Raw genomic sequence first — 19,409 nt, 5'->3', positions numbered from 1 at the left:
TTCCTTCCACTAGCCCTTATAGGGTGCAGCATGAGTGCCCAAAATCTACATTCACATAAAGCAGTGTTCTTGTTTTATAAACATGGTGTGATTTTGTGGAAAGTACAAAACCTATATCATATGGCCTCCTATGGCCTATTTATATCATATATTAATCTGGTGAGAGCTTCCTACAATGGAAAGGAATTTGTATTGCAGTTTATGGAAAACAGTTAGATTTGTCACTAGGATCACTGACATTGGCCACTGGGTACCAATTAATAATCCAACTGAAATATTCTCACACTGAATTTCCCTTGTGAGCTGTACCCTAAATAGCATAAAGTCAGCAAAGAAATAAAAATCAGCGTAGCTTTATAGAGCGGATATTCTACAGCTGTTCTAAACTAAAGCTTACTGGGAACAGCTTGTTTACGGCAGGCGATATCTGTTTTTCTCCAAAAAGGACTGCTGATAATAAATTATTTGATGCCGAGAACATTTTGGGATTGTTTTGCATTAGTGTACTAAATATTTAGCATGATTACAGCCATTCATTCAGATAAGTTGGGATATTATTCAAGCTCCAGACAATATGAAATTTTATGGTATAATTAAATTAATTAGGACTTCTCTCTAAATTCATAACAACAGAATGTTCTTTGTTTCAGTTTTACACAGCTTAAATAGAATATGAACTGTCCTATTTATGTATTGCTGGTCCTGATTTCTAAATCAATGCAGCAGAACCACTTCTCTGACAGCTTTACTTGCTCTGCCACTCTGATTGCTACATCTTGCTTCTTTACAAGACTGTGAATCAGTTGGCTTTTGCAACATTGGATTAAAACATATATAAAGCTCCCATGTGTTAAACCACAGCATCATAACTCCACAATAACAAATGCTTTATAACTGCCATATTGGTAGTGATGTCCCTTATACTACTGCACACAAGATTTGTATAAGAAAACCAGAAAAAAACATAGGTGCCCACTTGCTCCACAGTCTGAGAATGCAATTACGGTATCCGTAATGTATGCTGAACATGTAACAACTGATGCGTGTCATCAGATAATGAGGCTATTAAACACGGAACATGACATCAACCCTGTTGCTATAGAGCAATACCAGGAGACACAGAATGTTCCACTGGCTCCACTGAGTGTTTTTAAAGAGGACTTTAATCACACACACACTGTGCCCAGTTTTATCAGGAACCAATCACACTGCATGTATGTTTGTGGAGTGTGGGAGGAAATTATATGGCAGGTTTTCCCTTTTAGTAGGAGCCAAGCCTACCCTGAAATTCATTCACTATTTGCCAGTGAAGGTGATGGAAGTTGTACATGCCAGTGAAAGAACTAGCAGGACAGTTGATGGCACATCTGAGCAAGATGGCGGTACAGTGAAGATGGTCAATGAAGCTGTGGGAAAGTAGAAGGTATTAAGATTGTAAGGTTGTGCAGAAGAATTTTTTTTCTCATAGCAAATATTTTAAATATTAGCACATCAGGGTTATAAAGTGAAAGTACCAACTACTATAATGTATAAGGCTATTACAAATCACAACTGTCTTCCATTATCTTTGTAAGGTTGCTTTGTGCTTTTGTATGGGCATGGAAGTCCTCAGTGCCTTAAGTTACAGTAAGATGTCTAATAGTCAAAAATAATCTAAAAAAAAAAAAGCAAACAAAGTAGAAAAGGCACAGGTTACATAGCAGCCTACAGATAATCTCTGTAGAATATAATGATATTCTACAGAACTTTTCCATTATCTACTATGTGACATGTACTTTTTCTCCTTTTCCAGACTGCGAGGCTGCCCCCATGGCTACACAGTAGCTTATTTATATAAACTACAGTAGTGTTTCTGAAACACACAAGGCTTACCATTGTAAAGCAACAATACAATTACTTTAATAGGCTTTTATTTTTGTTGTTGTTACTGTTTACTGTCTGTGCACTTTAACCAATTAACTGAGCAATGGGAGTGCTGTGTCAACTCTATGTGGCAAAACAAATATTAAATGATCTCTGCAGGACAGGTTCTATATATACAGGACTGCATATAATTGATAGTACAGTGTAAGAATAAAACATGTTATCAAAGTATAAATGATGAGGCAAGTATGGAATGTGCTCTCAGTTTTGATCATTGAGTCTAACAAGCTAAGCCACTCATTCATTTATAATCAGATTTTATTATTTTTTTCATGTGCACATGCACATGCTCATGCTCTGTGTAACTTGATGGGTGTGTGTTATTTTTCAACCTGAATTACTTTTTGTTACTATGCTATATACTGTTTGTCGGCATTATAACCTTGCAGAAGGTCAGGTGGCACAATTGTGCTGCGCTGTTTGCTATCTCTACAGGAGATTTCAAAACTAAACTAGTGGTGTGGTTATGAAGCTAATTACCAGTGAATGTGCAAATAAAGGCACTAATCCAGATCTAAGATATGGGATATGGTATTTAAAGATTTCAAAGAGTTCACTGATTACATTTTTTATGTGGGGGGGGTCGTTTACATATCCTTTAGGGCCGTGGCAGAAGGTGAGATTAGTCTCCCCGAAATGCCATCCCACCAGCGAGAATGTAAATGTTGTACATTATGTTTTGGGTTTCTGTACCAGTCTAAAGCAACCACAACCCTTTATCAGAGAAGATCTGTGCCCCCAAAAGACCTAAAGATGCCCCGTTAGCTCCCCATCTTCTTTTCTGCTGATTCCCTGCACATGCTCTGTGCTGCTGTCAGTTACTGGGCTTAGGGACCAACACGCAATATACTGTATATATAGAATATAAATGTCACAATATACTGTGTATATAGAATATAAATGTCACAGTATAAGGCCGAGTAGTTATTCATTCAGATTCACATTACATGGCAGATATGAAACAAGGTCTATTGCATCAGAATTGAATAATTAGCCACTGTAGCATCAATATATATGACAGGCAAACCTCATTTTCTGCTTGATGATTTGAAACGACCACTAAGCTTCGCTTCTCAACAGCTGCCCAGAGCACACTGAGCATGTGCACTGTCCTGGACAGTTCTAACAGAATCTACCGTGACAACTGTAAAAACCTATATCATTACTACTATAGAGATGCTGAAACTTTAAACCCGTGCAGTGCAGTCACTTTATTATATAAAATATGGCATTTCTAGCCATATTCATTTTTAGGGTTTAGTTCTCCTTAAATCACGGGATTCCTTCATCTCCTGCAACTCACTCAGCCCCCTCCCTTAGGAATTGACTTTGGCACTTGGCTTACTGAGCGTGCACAGTTCTTCTCAACTCAGGTTACCAAACATGCCCTTCAGCCTGGCAGCCATGACGGGATGGCACTGCTGGTTTCCATAGAAACTCTGCTCTAGCTGTGCACTCTGGGGGAAAATGGCCGTTGGGTGAAAGATGCTATTTGTGTTAGAAAAATGTGATGGTGCTGGCAAACTGAGGGGATATTTGCAATACAAATGGTGTGATTTGTGTGGGGGAGATGTGCCCAACTTAAATACATGGTAGGAAAATGAAGGGTCTACATGTCCTTTAAGAGACACAACTTATCTTTTAATGGTGAAGATACAGTACATTATTTATTCCTGTGAAAAAATCAGACACAAACTATGTTTTCTTCTGGGTATAAAACCATTTACAGGTCTTTTGGTTTTTTTAAAAGATACTATTCTTAGGTGCAAATTAATTTATTCCAATGAGACTACACGATTAAAAGCTGCAAAGTCAAAAATATCACCTTTCCCCTTGGAAAGATAAGAAAAGAATAGTACACACTATACAGAGGTTTTTAAAGGTAACAATCCTTTTTAAGCTAATGTCTCACAGAGCAAGTTAGTGGCCCCTGATAGATCTCTGCAACTGTTGCTTAAGGGCCGCGACAAGTATTTCCATAAAAGGTAAATACTATACATATCCTTATGTAAATAGCATTTTACTTGTATACCAGTGCTATACGCCAGGGGTCCCCAACCAACGGTGCATAATATAACATTTAATAATTACATCTACATTATATATGTAATAATTAAATTATATACTATGCACTAGTTGCGTCACCCCCGCCCCACCCCCATACTTGGAAAAATTCTTGCTTGAAACCGGTCCGTGGTGCAAAAAAGGTTGGGGACCACTGCTTTACGCTGTATGTTTATTTTGTAAAACCTACAGTCTCTTTTAGTCAATCACCATGTTCCACCATTTCCTGTCCATCTACAAACAATTGTCCCCTGGGAAATAGGGAAGTCTAGCAAGAGAGCAGCACTTCTACCAGTTGAGACAGAGTGTCGGAAAGCAAACACAGGTCATTAAGGGGCAGAAGCTGCATGCTGCAAAATCCTTAGTCAGTGAGTGAGTCTGCCCTTTTAGAAGACAGAGATCTTTTCCCATTCTTTTCCCAAGAGTCACGCAGCACAGGTGCAAAACCATAGAACAATCTGACAAGAGAAGATAAAGGAAGAGATACCAGATGTTTTGTTACCTGCCTACAGAGCTACTAAAGAGGTTCAGCCAACAAAATGTTCCGAATCACTGTCTGTGTGAATGTTGTACAAGGTATACATAGTTTATTAAACTGAAGCCTGTAGCCCTTGTTTCACCAAAAGGCAAAATAGTATGGTAAATGTCAAAACAGAAATATGTTGTACAGAAAATGTATTACAAAATCTAAAGTGAAAAAAAGTCTTCCGATAAATATTGCATTTTCCATTAAACCATCAGTTTCAGACTTCTAAACCACAAAAGGAAAGTGCATGGGCCAAGAAAAGGAAGCATCACTATGCCACAATAAAACAAGAAGTATGGTAACTGAGACATAAGCATGTATGAACTATGTACAAAATACGTCAAACTGTATTAGATAATGTGAATAACAATAGAGAGGAGAAAATGATATAATTCCAAATGCTTACATAAAATGTAATGCCCTAAAAACTGTATGATAAAAAGTCTTGTACAGCCAATCAGCAGTTAGAAAATAACATTTGCTTGTTGGGAGGGGCACCTGGACTGGTAATAATGTTACACATGATAATATAAAAGCCCTGCTACTAAATATCACTACCAGTCACCCTTCACTATAAGTAGGTCTCGAGCTGGTGAACATCAGATTACAGCAACCAAGTGTACTCTGGGTACACTTTTCATTATTTAGAATCCAGCACTCTCCAAATCCTTACAATTATGTGACAATGATTTACACTACACTACACTACCATTGTAAAATCTTTAGGAAGACAGAGGCCATAAAAATATCTTAGAGAACCACATTTACATTATCAATATTGCTAAAATAAACCATCTCACGCTTTCTCTCAAACAAAGACTAAAACACTTATCCATGCTCTCGTCCTATCCAACCAAGACAGCACAGACCTTTCTATTGTACCTTCCATTTGTGCAAAGAGCCCAATCAATCCTAACAGCAAGAAGTCAAGACGATCTGCAGCTTCTCTTCACTCCTTCATATGCGGATACACCGAGCACTGTCGGAACCGAACGATAACTGATGTTACATGTATACTGATTGGGATAAGCATTCCCCATACATGCACAGATAATCACTTTACCCCCACCTTTCCTCACTTAAGCGTATCTTTGCTGTTAAAATTCTCATGGTCTCACCTAAGAGGGGCCAGGTTCCTACACTGATGCAATCTTTATCATGGCAAAAAATTACATATGTAATCCTTCTCATGACTCAAAGCCCATCATATATGCCAACGCTACCTCTTCCGCATAATAGGAAGGGAAAATATTTATATTGCACTTTTTTTTCCCTACAACACAAAGTGTTTTACAGCAACAAAGATGGCCATTATAGAAGCATCCTACATCATGTGATAATTTAACATCTTGGACTGCTCCTCCTATAGGATAAATTGTAAGATTTGATTCAGTCTTGGCACTTATGAAGCGATGCCTTCAATTGTAGCACTTATCACGTTCCTACTTATATCTGTAAATTACCCACCTACTTAGACTGTAAGCTACAGGGGGCAGGGACCATCTTCCTCTTTAATGCAACTCTTAGCGGCTGATTCATTAAAAAACAAGTTCAAATCCCGAATGGAAAAAATTCGGATTGGATACGATAATTTCTGAAGATTGCAAATATCACGAAAATGCTTACGAAAAAATCGTGTTAGTCATGATAATATCGTATTGGCAATCCGAATGTCACAAAATTTTTGTACCAAACAATTATAAAGAGCGACAGAACCTTTCCGAATTTTTCGCGCAAGCGTGCGAAAAAGTTGCGCGGACGTACAAAAAGAAGTCACACAAGCGCGAAAAAATATGCGAAAATACACAATGAGCGTTCTTGTTTAATAAATCTCCCCCTTAGCCTTGATAGGAACAATGTAATGTATTTAAGTTCTTTTATTGTTCTTTTCATATTCTTGTAAATTTATGCACTGGTTAAACTTACACTATTGCATATACAAGTAGCACTATACATCCAGTCCTTTTAGGAATCTATTTTACCTGCCAGTACAAATATTATAATCTCTTTAAGGAGAGAATTCTACCTCGCCATTGTTCTTTCAGTAAAAATACCCATGCCATAACGGAAGATGAAACCTACATTTTCTTAATCTCAAGGGATGGCCTTGTATCCTTTGGGAAATGTTTCTGCTACAGAACTTGCTAGATGGCCTGCAACAAAAAAGCAGGGATTTTCGTGCTATTGTGTCTTTATAAATAAAATAGAGGAGACAGCACGTGCATGTATGCTATGGCTACTGCACTTTTTTCACAACACACAATATATTGCCAGTTTTGTAATACACAACAAGTAAGAATGAACATTGAAAAACAGGAGGCCAAAATACGTTGTTGCTCGGTTTTTACCTACCCAACGAGTTACATACAGTATGTATATTTTTTTCAAATTTTCAGTGGAAAGATGGTGATTTAAATGAGCATCAGACACATTTTATGCAGATGGAAATATAAAGGGTTAACTGAACTGGTTAAACATTATGCAGAGGATCTAAAAAGGCAATAACATATGTTTAACATATTTGTCATTTTAATGTATTTATCTTTACTTCAAACATCCTGCCATTGTCTTGTGATACTATTTTGTAAATTTGACAGATATTAAACACAGGATGGGAAGAAAAGCAGGTTTAATTTTAGACAGATGTTATGACCCCTAACACAAAAAGACATCAATATTTTAAATTAAATTATACCACTAGTAACATTAACATATGAAGCACATTTTTTTGCAAATCTGTCTGGTTAGATATAGTTTAATCTGAGGGAAGTGAAGTTTCTATCATGCAGGTGCAGATGAGAGGAAGTGTAGACCCTATTACTAACGTGCGACCACCCACAGGAAGTGATAGTGTACAGCCATATTTGCAGGCAGCACTTATACAACTGTGCCAAAACATTGCATTTAACATAAACTTTATGGCTGTTGCACATGGATAATAAAGTATTGCTGGGTGGATGTTCAACCTGCCAGACGTCCAGCTCTATATAAATATATCTACATATAAATATATCTTACAGCTTGCAACCTTCCAGATGCTATAAGATACAAGCATAGTACAAATGCTATTGAAGACTGTATCTCTGACATCCCTAAATGTGGCCCTACTCAGCCAATAATGACTGAAAATTAGCCAGATATCTATGGGCAGGTCAAAAAATCCTACTGGGCAAGGGAAATATTGGTGTGTTGATGTGGTCCTCTCTTCCAAGGGTCTGCATGAGCCCATATTAGAATCTGATGTGCACTGGATCCTAACCCACCCGCTCCCAACCCAGCTTCTGCACTGTATTTATAGACCCGCATCTGCCCCACAATAACATCATAAAAGGGGCGGAGTGTGGCAGCCGCGCCTATAAATTCAGAAGACGAAGGCCGGCAGTGTTAGATCGCAAATGGGAAGAGCTAAACTCAAACCCGTCCGCAACCCACAATTGATATGCCTAGGCTGGCGCAAACCCCCCTGACCAGCACATCACTACTGGCCTGGGGGCCAAAAGTTCAGATCAGATATAGCATGATCTAGAGTGAAACAACTGTGGTCCAAAGTTATTAAACAAGGCACCAAATGGACATGAGGATGGAACATGGCCTGACAGCAAGATTGTACAGCACTGCGTATCCTTGTAACGCTTTATAAATAAAGTTATACATACATACATACAGGGTAAGTATCCTCATGGCTTGTATAAGGGGATAATACAAAACAGACAAATGTCAGAATAGGTTTAAAATTGTAAAATATCTAAGGTTTTTTTATGGTTTTGAATGAAATCCACTAAGGTTTCATTTGTGTATGGAACTATATGATCCTAGAGCAGTTCCTAAACCTTGGCTCCCAAGATGTTGCTGAACGGTAGCTCTCAAAATACTCAACAAGTGTTCAAACATTTTAGATTTGTAGTCCAGCAACATATCAGGGCCAAGGGACAGAAGACATTAATTTGGAGTATTGCCCTTCGGTAATTTATAATGGGAGATTAGGATCTATTTTGAGCAGCTATCTGAGGATCATCTACTAATTAATTTAATTCCTATGCAATTAATTTCTATGGTAGAGGTTATGCACATTATGCTATGCTACGGCACATGACTAATGAAGCTGACACATACAACACACAAGCAACTTTAAGCAAGTCAACCAGTTAGACCAACTATGATATCCACCTTTATCACAAAGTAGTCATTAGGAAATCAAACAGATTTGTTTGATCAGATTTAAAGGAATACTGTCATGGCAAAAAAATTAGTTAACAGAGCTTCTCCAGCAGAATCCTACATTGAAATCAATTATTTTAAAAGTGCAATTTTTTTTTCTATTTAATTTTAAAATTTCACATGGGGCTAGCCATATTCCCAGGGTGCCCTCAGCTATGTGACTTGTGCTCTGATAAACTTAAGTCACTCTTTACTGCTGCGCTGCACACTGAAGAGATATCAACCCCTCCTTTCCCGCCCAGCAGAACAGTGGGAAGGGAGCAAGATAGCAGCTCCCAGTAGATATCAGAATAGCACTCAATAGTAAGAAATAAAAGTCAGACTCATGACTCCTCCAGTTACATGGGAATAGGAGAAACAATAAGTTACCTGAAAGCAGGTGTTTTAGTGATGTCATTTGTGTCATTACTCACTGTTGTAAAATATGAGGATATTAGAAGTCACCTTGGATTTCCATGACTGTATAAAAGCATGGAATCCTGCCTATATTTGGTCATGGAACTCCTTCCTGACTATCCTAATATTTCACAACATTCAAATAAGAGGTTTTACCACCATTAGCATCAAAAATAGTGCATTTGAGATTTCAAAACTTGAAATTTCAAGATTTGTTATGTGCAAAAAAAATAAGCATCTAAAAGTTCTTGAGCTTATAAAGAAGTAAATAGTTTTTTCAAATACACATTTTCACAACTTCTCATATGCAAAAAATGAAAACATTTGAATTAAAAAAAGTGGTCACCTAAAACCTATCAAGATGATGTATTATTTGATTATCTGTTGTTTATATAATGCCAACATATTTACGCACCTTACAGATATTATACATCATTCACAGGAGTCCCTGCTACAGCAGAGCTGTTATCTGGGGTCATTTAACCTGTCTGTATGTTTTTGGAATGTAAGAGGAAACCGGAGAGCCTAAAAGAAACCCACAAACTCCTTGCATGTAGTGCCCAAGCTACGACCCCATAGTTGTATGCCAGAATTACTGCCCATTGAGCCACCTTGCCACCATAGTTCTATGGCTTAAAATAAATTGTAAAAACAAGTAAATTGCTCCCCCGGAACAAAAATCACTGGCAAAAGAAACCTAAGTATATTTTGTTCTGCAATAGGTCTGTGCTAATAATAAATTCTGGTTTTGAAGCACAATTAACAAAATTATACCTTGGAATACTTTTAAAGTACAAGTTGCAGGCTTCCAAAATGCTATAAAAATTCTTAGTGTTATCGGATACAAATAACATACTATTATTTGTGCATGGGAATTGTTTTAACACCATTTTAACAAGAAAAAGTAGAAGTAATCAAATCAAATGTGTCATCTGCCTTAAGCAAATAAAATCATAACAACTGAATGCCTATTTGTTTTGCACTATGTTGTCACATACAGCTATGGTTATCGCACCTCTAGAAGTCATTTTCCCTAATGCTGCAACACAGTAAAGCCATTGTACAGACATTTATAGCATTACAGGAAGACACTGAGTATCTTCCTGTACTGACTTATTGCTTTTGATGATCACATTTTACTTATTTGCACAAACCAATTGTCAGAAAAATATAGCTTAAACCAACTGTGAATTAGAGGGAAGCTTTCCCCTTACAAATACTGTTTTTGCATATAAGACCAGAAACATTCAAATGAATGTACATGTTTAAGCTACTTGTAAATAAATACACAAATAAGGTCAGTATTTGTTTATCCCTTCATGATTTCTGGCTCTTGAAACAATGTACAAGAAGTAAGGTCTATCAATCAAATGGCTTCTGCTACATTGTCTTAGGATTCAGAACCAGTAGAGCACAGAATATAAACAGCCATTCAGATTATTACTGTATATACTAGAGCAGTGCTGTCCAACTGGCGGCCCGCGACCCCCCTCTGTGTGGCCCCCCACCTGTCTGGCTGCTTTGATGGCTTACCTTTGAGTAAGCATTCAATGGTATCAGTACTGAGATTAACTGGCCCCCTGCATGGTTCTCACCTCAGATTCAGGCTGTAATCCCTCTGTATTGTTTAAAAATGTAATCCCCTGTGTTTTTCACACCTTTTAATACCTGCATTGTTCAACCCCTGCAGTGTTCACACCTCAGGCTCAGACTGTAATCACTCCCATTGTTCACTTCTTCACACCTCAGACATAGGTACTGTAGGCAGAGTATGGCACATACAGCCAGCATAGGGCAGGTAGAGTATGGCACATACAGCCAGCATAGGGCAGGTAGAGTATGGCACACACAGGCAGCATAGGTCAGGGAGGGTATGGCACACACAGGAAGGGTAGGTCAGGGAGGGTATGGCACACACAGGAAGGGTAGGGCAGGCAGAGTATGGCACACACAGTCAGGGTAGGGCAGGCAGAGTATGGCACACACAGGCAGGGTAGGGCAGGCAGAGTGTGGCACACAGAGGCAGCATAGAGAAGGCAGAGTATGGCACACACAGGCAGGGTAGGACAGGCAGAGTATGGCACACACAGACAGCATAGGACAGGCAGAGTGCTGCCTGTGTGTGCCATACTCTGCTTGCCCTATGCTGCTTGTGGGAGGTGAACCTGGCAGGGGTTTGTTGTGGGAGTTTGTTAGCAGTTGGAAATAGCCATTAAATGGACCCTAAGGTGTGTAATTATGTACTGGGGGTTGCTGTGCTAGCCACAGGGGAGGAGGAGGCATATGGAATTTAAAGGTATATCTTAATATGACATAATTCTTTCACATATGAATGATGGTTGATATCCCCACAGTAAGGACCAAGCATTTGGGATTTTGCTGTGCTACCACCATTGTGATAAAATAGGTGTGGTTTGAAGTGGGTGTGGTTTCAAAAAAGGGGAGTGGTCAAAACTGGCTTCCATTAGCGGCCCTCCACCATGTATGCTAGAGAAATTCCGGCCCTCGGCACCGTAGAAGTTGGACAGCACTGTACTAGAGTATAAGCAGAGTTTTTCAGCCCCAAAAATGTGCTGAAAAAGTCACTCTCGGCTTATACTCAAGTATATGGCTTGTCTGGCACACGGGGGGTGCACGCCGATATATATTTAATACTAAATGCCTCCCAAAGCATACAAGTCTGGTGCCTCCCCAAATACCAACAATGATGCTGCCAGCAGTTACATCTAGTTCTACTACTGTGAGTATCTGTGACATAACCTCATACAGCTGCTTTGCACCTACTCCACTTTCTCTCATTGTCAGCTGGTGTCACCCTGTAACTGCCAGTTTCTCTCTGTAAACCCTTTTCAAGGATAAATCTCTGCACCTTTGAGCATCTGCATGTGAACAGTCCTCTACAGCCATGACAGTTGTCCATATAGAGGACAATACTTTTGTGCAGTATTTGACCCACTTGCCACTCTTGAGTGCCACACAAAATACTGCAATATTTTACTGGCCCCTTCTGGCTTCTTTATGGAAATCCCCTTGATAAATTGGCTTGGGCATATTGGTGGATTGTGCACTGTAGTCCCATGTGGTATAATTCAGTGTAATATTTGAGGTGATACTGTGACTTCTTTTTTTGCAGTGTCCATTAGGTGCAGGTCTCTCTCGAACTTAAGAGAGGTTTTTATTGGTCCCTCACGACACACGGGGGGGAGAAGTGCACGCCGAGCGCGCATGTAGTCATGTAAGCATTTGTGAGTGTCCTTTTATTAAATAATTTGATTATTGAAACTTAGCAGTAGCGGCTGCATTTCCCACCCTAGGCTTATACTCGAGTCAATAAGTTTTTCCAGTTTTCTTAGTTAAAATTAGGTACCTCGGCTTATATTCGGATCGGCTTATACTCGAGTATATACGGTACTTTAATCATAAATAATATTACATTTAATGTATACTAAAAGGTTTCCTAGAATTATATATGTTTTTTTATCATGCAAAAACCTGTTTATGTGTGGAACCCTCTTTAAAGTGCACCTGCCATAGTAAAATTGTTTTCCCCAATGGAGGTGCAGACTAATTGATCTTGGACTCCAGATGGGGGAAATAATACTATTTGGGCAACAAAAATCTCTTAGCGATTGTTATGCTAACTGCTGGGCATGTTTGGTCAAACCAACCCTGCTCATTGGGTTTACATGCATAATGACTGAGCAGGGACACTTCTCATTATCCGTGTGCTTAGAGTCCTGACATGGCAGCTCCCAGTGTTGGAGGAATAGTGCTCACTAGGAGAAATTTCTGGCCCAAATAGTATTGCTTCCCCCATCATGAGGGCAGTTTCTATTAGCCCACACCTCCAAAATAAAAGTATGTTTCATTTAATAAATTAGTCAAATAAAAAGTATGTAACATGTCAAGATAAGGTATCACAAAAATGTGGTGGGCTCTCTTGTCAGACAATGGTTAACAGGTGCAGACCTTGCTCTAGTCAAGTCATAGAAACTGATAAATGGGTAATAATAATTTGTGTAATAATAATAAGCTGGATTTTTTACACTACTGCACACGCCCAGCTCTTGCAACAGGGATGATCCAAGAAAGGGAAAAAGATTGTGATGTGGTGCTCCTATAGTAGTATCCTGGCCTGCTCAGCAGCACTGCATCTCAGGTAAGCAATTATATTTATGCCTTTCCTTCTCTTTTAATCTTTTTTCTCAGGGGATTCAAATTAAGCCAGGAAATCTGCTTCATGACCCAAATAACTGGTTTAAAATGAATGACACACCTTATTTTATTCCTATTACCTACTGTAGCACTTATTAGAGGGGGTCATGGTAACAGCATCAGGAACCAATTTTTGGTCTGGACCCTTAAGTTAAGAACCACTGTCCTATTGCAACTACACAATATGCTGCACTTGTAACCCAAAATTTACTACATAATTCAAGGACAAGGAAAGCCACAGGGGGGTGCCTAACAAATTGGAGCCCCCAGTGACTCTATTCTGAGTGTGACATCAATTGCTCATGCCAGTTTAGTGAAAAATGCAGCAAGGTAGTTCTCAGCAAGGCAGTACCTCAGGCATTTCATGCATTAAAGCCAGGCATTAAAAATTGGTCCATGCATAGTACAAAACATTTCTGGCCATGTCTGCAGCACTACTCCAAGAACCAACTCTCAATTTTTGCTGCAGATTTCATCCCACAGTTTTACACTATATTTTGCCTCATTTTCTATTCTATATACAACGCGGAACTGGATCTCACTACAATCAAAAGCCCAGTGGGGTTTTGTTTATATGCGTATCTGATACGTTATTCTGGTGAGCAGTTTGCACATATATAGAGCTTGGGTCACATTTAAGGTGGTGTTCAACTAAAGCTCTCACCCGATTTATTGATATTTTTTGTTTTACTCGTTTGCACTATATTTTGCTTTTATTTTACATGCGCTTCTATCAACATTCTGCATACATATTTTGAGGCTCATCTGAAGGGGAGCTTTTCATCAAGAGGAAGCAGCACAAATTCACACTTTTTCACCGCATTGGAGACTTTATAACTGACTATTACCAACAAGCGCTGAGTTTATGAGTGATATCTCACTCTTTAAGGACTACTCCAAGTATAAAGCATTGCAGGGGATACCTGGAAGGTAAAAAACACAGCACTACCCCAAACCATGCATGCATTTTTCATAGGAACTATCCTAGTACAAGAGGTTAAGCAATAAGTCATGGGGGGGGGGTCTTAGCAAACTGGGACCCCTTCCAAAAAGGCTACCTTTCCTTGTCTAATTGTGGCACTTATATTGTAGTGTCACCCACTGTGTCCTACAGCACTTATATTTGCCTATTTGTGTCTGTTAGTTACCCTCCCATATAGATTGTAAGCTCTACGGGGCAGGGACCTCCTTCCTCTTGTGTCCTCGACTCTTAACTTATTGCTGCTGTATTTATCTGTATTTATTATTATACTTTGTATTTATCTATTATCTTAACACCCTGTTTGTATTAATGTTTTCTACTGTACAGCGCTGCGTACATAAGTAGCGCTTTATAAATAAAGATATACATACATACAATTATAACAGTATGTAGCCTCTTTTTCTATTATCTATAGTAGAGAAAGTTTTCTGCATTATAGAGGATCTTGGTAACCCACAAGAAGCCTTGTAGCTATGTAGCTAACCATTTAAATGTTCTGAACCAGAAGGTAAGAATACTCATACTACAGACAGTTTCTCTGACTGGGAAGAAACTGCAGTTTGTGAAGTATGTACCTTGTATTTTCCCTATAAAAAAGGGTTTTGAACACCAGTGTGCTCTCACATTTGTAGCAACACAAACCAGACAAAGAATGGCTAATTTGCAATTGCTAGCCACTAAAATGGACACTAGCACTCCTATACTAGCACTCCTATACTAGCACTCCTATACTAGCACTCCTATACTAGCACTCCTATACTAGCACTCCTATACTAGCACTCCTATACTAGCACTCCTATACTAGCACCTTGTAGCTCCAGCTGTGCCTCCCTAGGTGAGTGAGTTTGCAGGAATTCTGGGCAAATATTATATTGTCAGAAAGAAAACATAACAAATTGCACCATTGTTTGTACTATTATAATAAATTAGCACTTATTGGGCAAAACAAACCCAAAATGATGTTGAGTGCTGCTGAGGGTCACAGGGCCCTGTGGAGTATATCAACAACAATGTAAGCAAGCAGGCAATTTACAGAGTAATTGGGTGCAGGCTAATGTAACTTAGATATTACTAAATAGAATCTGTAAGGAACCATGGCATGACATGGGAGAGGATTAGAAAGTAAAAGCCTTGGAAAATATGTGATGCTACTTATTCTGGATTGTTATTGCCAAGATGCAAGTGGAAATGACAGCTCTATCTCCTTAATGGGACAGAATTAAGGCTACTATAACACTCAGTACTTACAGATATGATTGGTGTAACAGCACAGGATAGGCAGAAATACACATACTATGAATACATCTATCATCAAGGAATAAGCAAGCTCGGGTATCTGTTACAGAACTACAACTCTCGTTACCTCCACCCATGGGAAAATGACAGCGGGAGGGATGCAATACAACATTTACATGGTATAACCCCAATCAATCCATTTTACAGCAATAAGCAGAACACACGAATTGGGGAGGCGCATATGTATTTACTGGAACCATAGCAGCATTTACCAAAGCACACAGATGCCGGAAACATTCTTGCCTCTTCACGCAACCCAACAGAAGCTGCAATTCATTGCAGGGCCCATGACAAGCTAAATAAGCATCCCCTGCACTCACCCTAACAATTCCATTGCCTCGCTTGCACTGGCATTGTAATCCCTTGCGCAGTGCCCTCAGCTGTACATGCAGGAAGCCAGGGCTTGTTGCGGCTGCTGACGGAATCCGGGCGCCTTGCAGCAGCCACTCCTTGCAGACTGATTATGCGTATCTCGGTACAGCAGCAGCTCTCTACACTGATTCAAGCTGAGGGCCTGATGTCATAGGCCCCGCCCCCGCCTCCCTGATGACAACACCGAGATGCCGCAAGTCACGTGAGTTATGATGGAATTGGAATCGCGGATTATGACAGGTGCAATTTGGCATGGCGTCAGCCCCTTCTTCTACTTACTTGTTTATTACTGTATCTGTCTGGTTAGCATGCGATATACACGTAGGTATTACCAGAGGGCAAGAGTGAAAATAAACACCTGACTAACACTTTTGTTAATAGATAGTGTACTTTGATTATTAAAGAGTAAATATAAGTGGCTAGGGTGCTAGGCTGTCACCACTAGACACCTAGGGGCTGATTTACTAATCCACGAACGGTCCGAAGGCGTCCGAATGCGTTTTTTTCGTAATGACCAGTATTTTGCGATTTTTTCGTAAATTGTCACGACTTTTTCGTAGCCATTATGACTGGTTCTTTTTCGTAGCGTTAAGACTTGCGCGAATTGTCGCGACTTATTCGTAGCCTTCGTGCCCAGTACGAAAGTTTCGGATTCATTCAAGCTTCAGTATGGTGACTTTTCTTGGGCCAGGTTGGAGCTGCAGAGTGCCATTGAGTCGTATGGGAGGCTTCCAAAATCATGCTAAGTCTGGAAGTTTTGCCCGCAGTTTACGAGCGCTCAATACGAAAAAGTCGCGACAAGATACGAGCAAATCGTAACGGCTACGAAAAAGTCGCGACAATTCGCGCAAGTCGTAATGGTTAGGAAAAAGTCGCGACAATTTACGAAAAGTCGTAACGGCGACGAAAAAATCGAAAAAAATACGAAAAAGTCGCAAAATGTTCGTTTTCCAATCGGAATTTTTCCCATTCAGATTCGGGGGTTAGTAAATCAGCCCCCTAGGGTTGTCACATGGCCGATATATTTCTGGCCTGGTCAGTAAAATTAGCTTTTTGGATGTTGTTAATAGTGAAAAAAATAAAAATAAAGACCAGATTTTTTTTTTAAACAGATGCCAATCTTATGGATTCCACGCCAGTTATCCCACATCTTTTGGAGGGTAAGGGGTTTACCAACTTTTATTTAACATCATCCCCAGAAGGGCTTTACAGGTATGAGGGGGTTTATGTATTTTGGTATTTGGCCAGGTGTTGTCACAGTTCCCTAGTATTTAAAAAGGGAAGCCATCATGTTTTCTGTCTCTTTTGTCTTTATTTGCTGGATGAGATGGTGTGCTGAAGGCCCTGGGTGGAAGTAGGCCTCTGTAGGAGAAGAAAAATATGTAATAGCTTACTCTATGGGGCACATTTACTAAAGCACGAACGCTCCAAGCGTATTTTCGCAGGATTTTTCGGGCGTCCGCGTGACTTTTTCGTACGCCGCACGACTTTTTCGGTCGCTTAAGGTGGCCATACACATAGCAATTTCTGGTCGCACGAAAGATCATTCCCACCCTCCACTGACGTTCAGGGCTGAATCGTCAGATATGGAGGTAGAAACAATAGAAAAGAATGCTTTTAGACTTACTTTTAATTTATATTAACCTTTCCTTGTCTTTTAAAAATAAAAATATTAAGACTGCAGATAAGCTACCACTAAGCTAAAGAGATAAAGTTACAAGAAAACAAATTTTACTCAAATCACCATGTTTTTTTTATACCAAAAATGCAGTGCTTACTCAGAATTCGTGAATAATTTAGGAGCGTGCTGAATTGCATCCACTGTAACTGCAGTGCAGGTTATTGCCCTGAATTCTCCTGTATTATGTATTGGAATGGAATAGTTAAGAAATTCGATGGCACTAAGCCATGTTACACTTTCATTAAACTTCCTGCAAATGACTGAGCTGTACTAACCACTGGCTGGTTTCTGTGGATTAGAGATGCAAATTAGTCCAGCGTCGGAAAATGAGTTCTGGTGAAAACTAGGAAAGGCTCTACATTCAATAGAGAAGGTGCAATAAATGAGCCACTGGACACTGTTGGATCTTACGTTTCATGTTCTACACCTATCCAACTGATTGTACTTAATTTGTTTTCATTTCCATCTATTAAATGTTGACATTATAAATTCAGCAAATTCAGGATTTATTTTGGGTTTCTTTTTTTTTTTTTTTTAATAACCGTAGAAATTATAATAGGATTCAGCCCACTGAATTTTAACCTTAAAGAAGAAGAAACCCTGGATTACAAAAACCTCCCAAAATGTTAGTAACTACCCCCTCTCCTGAAACACTGTCTTAAAAAGCTGGCCATACATCACCAAAACTTCACATCATCTTCATCTGTCCCTGGCCCAGTTGCATCGTCTATACATGTGCCCTTTATTGCATGCAAACAGTGCAGCACATGTGTAAGATCACACACAGCACCACTGAGGAAGATTTATTAACTAGACATAGGGGCTGATTTACTAATCCACGAATCCGAATGGGAAAAATTTGGATTGGAAAACGAACATTTTGCGACTTTTTCGTATTTTTTGGCGACTTTTTCATAGCCCTTATGACTTGCGCAAATTGTCGCGACTTTTTCATAGTCATTACGACTTTCGCGAATTGTCGCGACTTTTTCGTATTGAGCGCTCGAAAAAGTCGCAAAATACCGATCATTACGAAAAAAACGCATTCGGACGTTCGTGGATTAGTAAATGTGCCCCTAAGTATCACCACTGACCCCATGGTTGCAAAATCGTTGATCTAAAAGTTATGAATAAATACAAATTACAGACCTTATTCAGACAGAGTGCAGGTGCAGGGACTGCATTAGCTCATTAATGAGATCCTCCGTCCAACGGCTCCTATACCCATTGTTGAAATGTGGAAAGATTTGCTTGTTTGGCGACCTTGCCAAAGTAATAAATCTTAGCATGTATGGCCAGCTTTAGTTTCCCCACTTGTAGGTTTAAACTTCTGCAGACCCGCAGCTTCCCATGCCTCCCAACTGTTGGTTTAAATCAATAAGCAGGGAAAGTTAGAAAAGGGAACAAAAAGAAAAAAAAAAAGCTGTGGGTCTGCGCTGTCTGAATGTATGTTTGTATGAATTTGTATTTATTTATAACTTTTAGATCAACAATACTGTAAACACAGTTTAAATAGACTCTAAGGGGCTGATTTACTAACCCACGAATCCGACCCGAATTGGAAAAGTTCCGACTTGAAAACGAACATTTTGCGACTTTTTCGTATGTTTTGCGATTTTTTCGGATTCTTTACGAATTTTTCGTTACCAATACGATTTTTGCGTAAAAACGCGAGTTTTTCGTATCCATTACGAAAGTTGCGTAAAAAGTTGCGCATTTTTCGTAGCGTTAAAACT

At 39.3% G+C, this 19,409-nt stretch overlaps 1 protein-coding gene across 5 annotated transcripts in view; it reads right to left on the bottom strand.

Annotated features, from left to right (window-relative positions):
- The window catches only part of inpp4a (inositol polyphosphate-4-phosphatase type I A), a 78,332-nt gene extending 62,168 nt beyond the window's left edge, over positions 1-16,164 (bottom strand). For 2 of the 5 annotated variants that reach the window (XM_012957308.3, NM_001079252.1), the window contains 1 exon segment: positions 15,941-16,117. The gene's annotated coding sequence lies outside the window, so the exon portion shown is untranslated. 5 annotated transcript variants of the gene reach the window in all.
- Between the last annotated feature and the right edge of the window lie 3,245 nt (positions 16,165-19,409).

Source organism: Xenopus tropicalis, chromosome 2 (genome assembly GCF_000004195.4).
Source record: "Xenopus tropicalis strain Nigerian chromosome 2, UCB_Xtro_10.0, whole genome shotgun sequence".
Classification (NCBI taxonomy): domain Eukaryota; kingdom Metazoa; phylum Chordata; class Amphibia; order Anura; family Pipidae; genus Xenopus; species Xenopus tropicalis.
This window is presented reverse-complemented; position numbering and strand designations above follow the sequence as displayed.